Below are 9,587 nucleotides of genomic sequence, written 5' to 3'. Positions count from 1 at the left end.
CCGAATGTGATTAGAATCCGAAAAGTCATTAGTAGTTTAAAAAGGTAAGTCCTATTGGCTATTGCCATGAGATATGTGTCATATATCTTACTCACATGGGTATCAATTGAAACACAATGGTGACAAGTGATGGATTTAGCCGATGAACCATGGCATCATACAGAAAAGTCCTTATGGCCAAAACTGCTTAAGAAGCAAAGTAATAACAATGCTAAGTTGGCTGAGTTTCACGGTGTACTACACATGTTCGTGCGAAGATAACATATGACATTATGACAAGAATTCTCGTCCGTGTAATAAGAGTAGGATGTATGCGTAACCAATGGCCAACTCATAAAAAATGACTATCACATGTGGTGTTGCATGATAAACCACAACTGTCTATATGCCCAAATGCTTATTTTTACATCAACAAAAGTAAAGAGTGGCTACAAAGATCTCTCTTCAAATACCGCATCAAAATTCTATAAATAGGAGAAAAATCGAAGAGCTCCAGGTGCTGGCCAACCCAACACAATCCAACATAACACAAACTACAATGCAACACAACTTATCATATGTTAGTTTTTCTTAACTTAGGAGTGATGTATTCCAACCCATGTACATTGCTACACTAGACCAATTTTAACCTAGGAGTTGTGTAATCTAGTTTGTCTATGTTGCTACGTTGGACCAAATTAGCTTAGGAGTATTGTAATTTCCTTCATCTAAAGCCCAAGTCCCTGGACCAAGGAAGGCATTTTTTTTCCAGTAGTGTAATTTCTTTCGTCTACACCCAAGCCATTGGGCCAAGGAAGACTTAATTCTATGACCTCTCCATTTATGCCACAGATGTTAGATTGCCAAGGATTATCTTTGTAAGTTTTTATTTTAATTTACGTGAATAAAATTAAATTCCTTCTATCGCAAATTATTGAAATTAGTTTATCTGTCATCATAGTAAGAAAAAGTCATTTCGACTGAAAGGCAAAAGGAACACATTAGAAAGACGAACCCTCTCCTTCATAGATCATTTGATTTCATTTACAGGTTGTTGAATAGATGACTGAATTGTCAATTCTTAGTCATATATGACCGCTCATGGTCTATCTATCTATCTCAATGCTTGGAGTCATAGGTGTTTAGTTTTGATTGAGCCATAATAGGCTATGGCACACTCGACATCATATATGTGTATCTATGACTGAATTTCTAGACAAACACTTTCTTTAGCATGCTTGATGGGACTCTTGTACAATGTTTGATTTGATTCTACAAAGCAATGGGTAGAAGGTCTATCGAGCTAATCCAAAAGACTAGGAGATGCCACATTTACAGGAAGAGATTCTTATGGAGGTCGAATCTCAACTTCCTGGTCCTCCAAATCCTGCTCTTGTAGAAGCACGATCATGTTCTTTGAGTAACATGATCGAAAGTATTACATGGGCTTTGTAAAATATACATGCTAGCCTGTAACAACTATCTGGGCAAAGGATGATTCGAACTGAGCAAGCATGGCTTCAAGTTGAGCAAGTAAGAATTTAGGCAAAGAATCTCAATAAGCTTACTAGTCTTTTGTTTGAGGGGTTTCTCAAGGGTGAGCTTAGTGGCTGGATCCCTATCCTCAACTAAATCCTCTATAGGATCAATCGATACCTCCTCAGGATAAGGTATAACTATTGAATAAATATTATACTAGGAATCACATTCATTATCATTAGTCGATAAGAAATTCATAAAGTATTTTGATCATATTGTCATGTCCACATAAGAGAGAAGGGCACAAATGGTTAGAAAGCCTTTATTATTATTATTATTTGGGTTCTTATTATATTTAATGTTGTGATTTACCATAAATCCTTAATTACATCTCTTTAGATAACCCTTGATTCTAAGGAAAATATAATATAGTTAAAAAAACAGTGATAAATATATCTATAATGACAACACAGTGATATTTAATAAGGTGCAAGAAATGCATGATATGAAAATGTAATATGCTTGTTCTTTAACTATCTTAGGATCATCTATGCAATCCATGGTTTAGGCTTTGTGACCTCCTCACATGATGAGATATCATGGTAATGATCCTTACTGGTATTCTCCTTTCCAGTATGAATCCATGATGATAGAGAGGATTTGGGATAAGGGAATGTATGCTTGTCGTGTACAAGTCTCCTAGACAAAGACTGTATAATTGTGTCTATTATTAGAGAACACGTTGTCTACATTTTAAAAGAATAGTGCTAGAGCACTGTATTGGATATTATATATGAAATGTATCTACAAATCCATACTAAATTGGAGATTAGAGAGTGTCTCTCTTCATAGAACATTTGAATCACTATGTTAGTGACCATAGAGCTAAAGTCGATGCCATAATTATTGGGTATCATAAAAAGCTATAAATGTAGGAAAAGAGATCAAATGGTGCTCTTATGGGTGATGGTGCAGCTGCGCCATTAACCTGAATAACCTGAATAACATGTAGGTTAGGTGGATTAGCCAACTCTAATAAATATGGCTTGTAGGGAGTTGGCACGACTTTTCCCTTGATTGGGAGCCTAACATGGCTTTTCCTCCAATCAGAAAAATGAAATGGCCATGCCTCCACCTAAGATAGAAGAAAATGCAGGTTTTCTCTTGGATATCATCTAGGAAAAGCTACGCAATCCTAAATTATGAGAGCTAGAGGGAAAGAGCATATGAAATGAGAAAATGAGAGAAAGTTATCAAAAATAGGTCCTCATGGGGTATTTATAGACTTCCTTAAGGGTCTGGTGATGATGTGACATTCTCTAATTGGTTGATGGCTGCATCATGTGGCTAATGCACCATCCAAGGAGGTGTGTTAATGATGTGGCAAGAATCGGGCTCAGATTGTTCACATGGCAAGGTGAAGGCACAGACTTGTCCTTAGGCCACACCTTAGGTCCTCACTATCCTAACTTTGGACCGTGCCATTGGTCTTTTTGGCCACACTATCCTTATCTTGAGTCTGTGTGTGTTGTGTCATCCTTGTACTTAGACAAATTTTCAATCTATATAAGCTAATACTGTACAATCTTGCACTTAAATAGATTTCTAACTTATTTACATAAAAATATCATTTATATAAGAAAGTACTCCCATTTCAATCCAATAAAATTACTAGGAAAATCAAATTCTTAACAATAAAAAATTCAAATTTCCAGCTCAATAATAAATCGTGACTTTTTAGATAAATTAAAAACCTTAAACTTTTAAATAAGACAATTTTTGTTGAATCTTAACAATTCATAATTTTTGTTATATTAAAACAATGCTAAAACATTAAAGAATGGTGAAAAAATGCTTTCAAATCATGATTTGCCCTTCATGGTATTTTTTTTTTCGATCCTAACAATGAGGATTAATTGATTCAACCAATATAAATTTGTTTTAAATTTACCACCTCCGGTTGGCATAAGGAGAAATAGCCACAACACCCGACCCTGGAAATAAGACCAGGAGACGTCAAACTATGGAACAAATTTTTATTTTTATTTTTTTTTTTGGGGGGGGGAGGCGGGACCTCATATGCCTTTGGTTCCTCCTATAGTTAACAAAGTTCATATGGTAGTTAACATGACTACTCAAGAACAATGAACACACCTACTCATGTCCCTTAGATGGGCTAGGAAAATTTGATCAATTTGAACTAAGAGGTTGTGGGCCATTAGCTAGGTTGACACATAAACCAACTAATTTGCAAAAAACCCTATCCAAAATGGATTGACTGACACTAGGAGTTGTCGAGGGCTATAGACTTCCTAAGTTGACTTTGTTTTCAGGAGAGTGTGGATAATCAACCATTGAGCACATCAATCGCTTCACCAGTCAATGTGGTAAAGTTTTGAATCATGATTTTTTTAAGCTCAAGTTTTTTCAAAAATTCTCTCTAACATTTTTTTCATGTGGTACATTAACCTACCACTTAATTCTATTAACATATGGTTGGAGATGTGTTGAGTGTCAAATATTGCATATTTTCTCCTAATTATATCTTGGTTTTAGGAACATGATAATGCTTAATAGTATATTTTATACATGTTTGTGTTGCAGGGTGAATCTGAGAGCTTAGATTGAAAAGAATGCCAAAAGCATGAATTTGATGCTCAAGATCACCAAAGCAAGGAGTGGATCTTAGGAGACCGAGATTGAAGATTTCAAGACCTCAAGATCCAAGAAAACTAAGTATAAAGGATGAAGAAAGTCGGTGAATATTACAAAGTCTGCAATAGAAAAACAGGCTAGTTCGGTCCAACCTAAGCCAACTTCAGTCCGACCGAAATAACACAAAACAATCCAGCAAGCAATTATGATTTTCAGAATTAATTCAGCTCGGCCTTCGGCTCGACTTGGTCCGACCGAAACCAACTTCGCCTTGACTCGGTCTGACCCAAATTTGATAGATTTTCTACATATAATTTTCAGCCTTAATTCGGTTTAACTAAAGCCAACTTCGGTCCGATCAAAATCGTGAAGAATTGTCCAGCGAGAAAGTGCAATTTTTAGTCTTAATTCGATCTAATCGAAGCGTAACGTGGGGCTTATGCAGAGTGCATAAATTCAAGTTGGTTTGCAAAAATTCCAAGGTAGTGCGTAAGATGGTGATTCACAACTATGAATAGGAGTCCCTCGGACGTTCCTAGGCATCTTCTAGGGTTTAAGGAGTGAAACTAAAGAGTGGAGGAGCCGTCACCAAGAGTTTTTTTTTTCTTCTTTAGTTATGTTCATGTTTTGTTTAAGAGATATTGGTTTAATCATGTCTATGGTTAACTATACCTCTTAGATAGGGCTAAGAGGTGAAGCTTGTAGCGTGATTGGGATGTTTATCTTACTTTAATTCTTGTTTATATCAACTTTATTGATTTTTAGTTGATTTCGAGGAATATTTTCAGTTTTCTATGATTTGTTGTGACTCAAATTACAAGAGACACTGCGATAGCTTTGAATATCTTCTTTTCTTATTTGAGATTATGAGATTGGTAAATCCTGTTGTTCACTATCGTCTCCTGGGCATGGTAAGGTGATGGAATCCCTTCCAAATCTTCACAATCCTCCATTAAGTTTAAAGATTTGGTCATCTCCCCTTCCAACTAGATAAGATAGGACTCTGATTTCATTTCTCTCTTGAATCAAGTAAGGTTGCATCTTGATAGCTACAAGTGGATCCTTGGCATCCTAGTTTCCACCTTTAATTGATAGTTTAAACATTATTCACAATTACTCTCTTTATTTCAGATTTCAGATTTAAATCTTTTTCTAGTTCTAGTTCTAGTTATTTTAAAAAAGCGTACAAGATTAGTCCCTGTGGATTTGACCTCGGTCTTACTGAGTTATTACTACATCGCAACCTTACACTTGGAGTTGTGAACAAGATGGAAGAAAGCCCATTGCACAATTTTTCCAAACTGAGCTAGAGGTTTTCATGGTTGATCCATCCCGTCTAAGACAATTATCAGGAGAAATGACCGATAAATCTATTGCTCACTTTAAGAAAGTGAGAAATAGGTGCTTAGTCAACATGCCCAAGGCTGAATTTGTTAAACTGGCCTAGGACGACTTAGATATGAATTAAGAAAGAAATTTGAGGTCATGAAATTTGAGACCTATCGATGTATCTACCCAAGTAACTTGAATAGCTGCTGTTTTGACCAGAAACATGTATCAAAGATTGAAAGATCCACATTCAATAATGATAAATGGAAAATTAATCAACAACCATCATCAATTTCTTTTATTAATTTGAATTGTTATTACATCCTTTGCATGACCCTTGATTCTAAAATAAAGAACATTTATTTGGTATGATTGAGAATAGTTTAATAATAATTTTGGTAGCATCTCGGGGTGTATGGTGTTTGTCATAATGATAGAAGAGTTTTGTGGGTTCAAAACCCTTGCTTTACATCAATATGCATAGAATACGTGCATAGGAGGTCGAATATCGGATGAATTTGCAAAGATGCATAATCATAAAACATGTTGGGGACTTGTTACGTGGCCGCGCAAACTAGGGCTAAAAGTTGGGCGGGTTTAACTCAACAGACCCGACATTGGGTTGGGCTTGGGCAGGATGTATCGGGTTTGGCCTCAGGCTTGGGCCATACAAACACTAACCCGATAAAACTTGGGTTGGGCTCGGGTTAAGGTCTTGGGTTGCCCGACCCAACCCGAACTTGATCAATAAATAAATTCATTGTAAATTAATTATAATTGAGTACAAATCATCTGTGTTGAAGGCACAGGAAATTCCAATTTCGTCGGGTTTCATTGGTCCACTCATTTCTGATTACTTAATCTAACAAGATACCCCAGATTTCTCTCTCCCAAATAGATTGCTCTCAACACAATATGACTTCTAAAGGAATATTTATCCGATATTTTGGCTTGTTTATCTTTAAAAAATGAACTTCTTTATGATAAATAACTACATATATAATTAATAAAATTATAGGTGCAAAAAATAAGACGTGTATTGAAAATATAATAGGCTAATGTACTAATGAAAATATTAGCATATATCTACCCGACCAACTCAGCCAACCCGACCGCCCACTTGGGTTGAGAATTCCCAACCCGAGATTGGGTTAGGTTGGGTTAGGGTTGAGATATAGGAACCTTAGGGTTGGGCTAGGGTTGAGCACCAACCCGACCTAACCTGCCTGACTTTCAACCCTAGCGCAAACAGTCCATGTTACACGGCCGCGTAACTAGTTGGTTTTTTGCTCCTTGCATCTTCTTCCTTCTCTCCTCCCATGGCGCACGGTGGGATACCTGAATGTTGCAACTTTCATATCTGAAAACTCTTGAAGATTCTTTTGATCTCTCTGGTGCTCATCACTTGTTAATCCCACAAATACATGTGAACTATCAAATCCACACCACTGAGTGTTGTTGCACGGTCGCACATCATGTTCCTGTTGCACTGTTGTGCAACAGGCTTTAGCTCATACTAGGCAAACTACCTTATGCCATTCATCCAGTAGCTTCCTTTATTAGTTGCGCAATCGCCCAATAGAGTTATCTCAGCTAAATTTTCATATTTTTTGTGCTCCAACAGATTCCCCCTTGATCTGCCTTTGATTTTACTATGAATCAAATAGGGGATCGAATGTCTTTTTCGTGCAACAAACATTCTTCTCCTATTGCACAATCGAGCAAACTACGTTGCACGATCGGGTCCGCACAATACGTTATCGGGTCCTGTTGTCTATATAAACTAGAACTTCCTTCATTTGGTTCACTTTGCTTCTAATCACCCCTAGACTTTGCTTCTCCATTACGTGACTGCACAACAAACTTCTTTTACACGACCGAGCAACTGCTTCTTCTTGCGCGATCACACAATACACTTCTTGCTTCGGCAAAAACCTGTCAAAGTACCTAAACTCTACCAAAAATTTCATCTTGCTTCTCCCTTCAATCCTAACCTCATAGCAAAGAACAAGAGATCCTCTAGTGCTTCCCAAGATCATACGACCCCTGCTCTGAGATTAGAATCTCGAAGCCTTCAATCCACGCAAGCCGATGATTGCCTCAACAAAAGGGCTAAGACCACAGCCATGCACCTTTCTCTTTTAAAAGAACCAAGTCTACCAACAATAAATTTTTACGAAAGAATATCCCATTTAGCTAGCCCCATCTGCCAAGCTATAATAATGGGGGATGTAGAAAGACCTCCACGAGAGTGTATATAAATAGAAAGGGAGAACTGGCTCAAGGCCACCTCAAATCTACAAACGGATAGTTCCAGACTATTTGACAGAGAATCCACCTCATCTCCTTTCTCACGGAAGAAGCGCACAAAGAGCAAAGGGCAAAAACTCTAGGAAAATATCAATGAGTTTACTAAAAAGAGTCTTTAGAACACCTAAGACTATGTAAAAGTGCACCAAGAAATGATCAAGTTCAACAACTCCTTCAAAGACGAGATGATTATCATCCTCATGAACCTTTGCCACTATCTCTTGATCCTTTACAGTGAGCCTACCGATCATATGACACACTATAAGATTCTCTACACTACTAATTAGGATATGAGGGAGCCATAGATTCTGGAAAGTCTTCTATTAGATAGGGACTTAAAACAGAGGTCTAGTAAAATCTCTCCAATGAGGTTTCTATTATCATGCTACAACCCTCATACCCTCTTTCCCACTTATTTTTTCAAGACAATACAACAATGCATCCATACTTAGGATTCTGTGTGGGGTACTGAAGAATTCTGAACTTGCGGTTTCTTGTCAGCTCATAATTACTACAGCGCCTGGGCTAAGGCATTAATCAAGAAGTATTCAAATATTCAAAATCGATCTCCTGAATGTAATCGAGGTTATATCAGACCATTTATGTAAATATGTGACATGTTCAAGGGCTTCCTCAATTACTGGTGCTCGATGACCAACTCCTTCCACCTTCCCCTAGGTGAAGTCACCATCACACTATGAGATCTTCATAAGATGGCGGGCCTTCCCATAACAGGCCACTTTTTTTAATGAGTACAGGCCTATAAATGAGGAGTTCGCACATTTCTCGACCACCAATGAGCAGCCAAAGTGTCAGAAACCACCCTCGAACTTTTCAGGGAAATGGCGAAGTTTCTTGACATTCGGAAGGTCCTACACCTTACTTGGTTTGCCCGTTTTATAAGAGACATACGATAAGTCTTCTACCTCTCTCTACTTCGCTTAAATCCTTTGCATATCACCCTTGTTAATAACCCTATTACTCATTTTGGTTTTGTAGTTTTAAGGAAAATCACTCACAGGAACTTGACGACCTTAGATGGAAGATCAAGGGTCCTATTGACTATGGTGCATCTGATGAGCTAGCTACTTTCTTGGCTTATTGGCTCAACCTTATAATACTTCCTAGCTCGAAATGGGCTGAACTATCATACCAACCTTATTTGTAGTTGTGGGACCAATGGTAGAAGGCATGAAGTACTCTCTGGCTCCTCCCGTTCTCTGTTCAATGTACCATGCTTTTGGCTATGTAGCTACGCACTGCAAGAGCCCAACGATTGGAGCATCTTCATTCTACAATCCCTGACATTACTTTGCAGGGTGGCTAGGTGTATACTTCCCATGGACATACGACAAATATGAGAAGGCGACATGAACCCAGACCACCTCCCCGTCTGGCATTATGAGTGGTGAAAGATGATTAAGAAATCCTACGACTGGATAGTGGACAAGATCGAGAAGACAAAGTCCATTAATTGATTTCGGTTTCCATTTTTCAACATCTACAAGAATAGAGATGTCATGGATGATAACTTATTGTCTCTGAGCGAGCATATTTTCTTTATCTGCATCAGGTCCAATAACCTCCCTCTGAGGGAGGGTAGCGAATTTTGGTGCGAACCCTAGTACCCTAGTAGATTTACATGCTAGTTTGACTATGACCAGACGATTCTGGAAGATTGCAGAGTCGTGACTCGTGTGATGAGGAGCTACAACGTCAGTCCTTACAACTAGGCACTAATTTGGAAACAACTTCTGATCATGCGCATGGGTTTTTTTAGGCTATAATCATTTGGTTCAAGCCTCTTATTGTTAAGATGCGATGGTGGATTCATC

This window comes from Magnolia sinica, chromosome 7, assembly GCF_029962835.1.
Source record: "Magnolia sinica isolate HGM2019 chromosome 7, MsV1, whole genome shotgun sequence".
In the NCBI taxonomy this organism is placed as follows: Eukaryota; Viridiplantae; Streptophyta; class Magnoliopsida; order Magnoliales; family Magnoliaceae; genus Magnolia; species Magnolia sinica.
Note: the sequence above shows the minus strand (reverse complement) of the source record.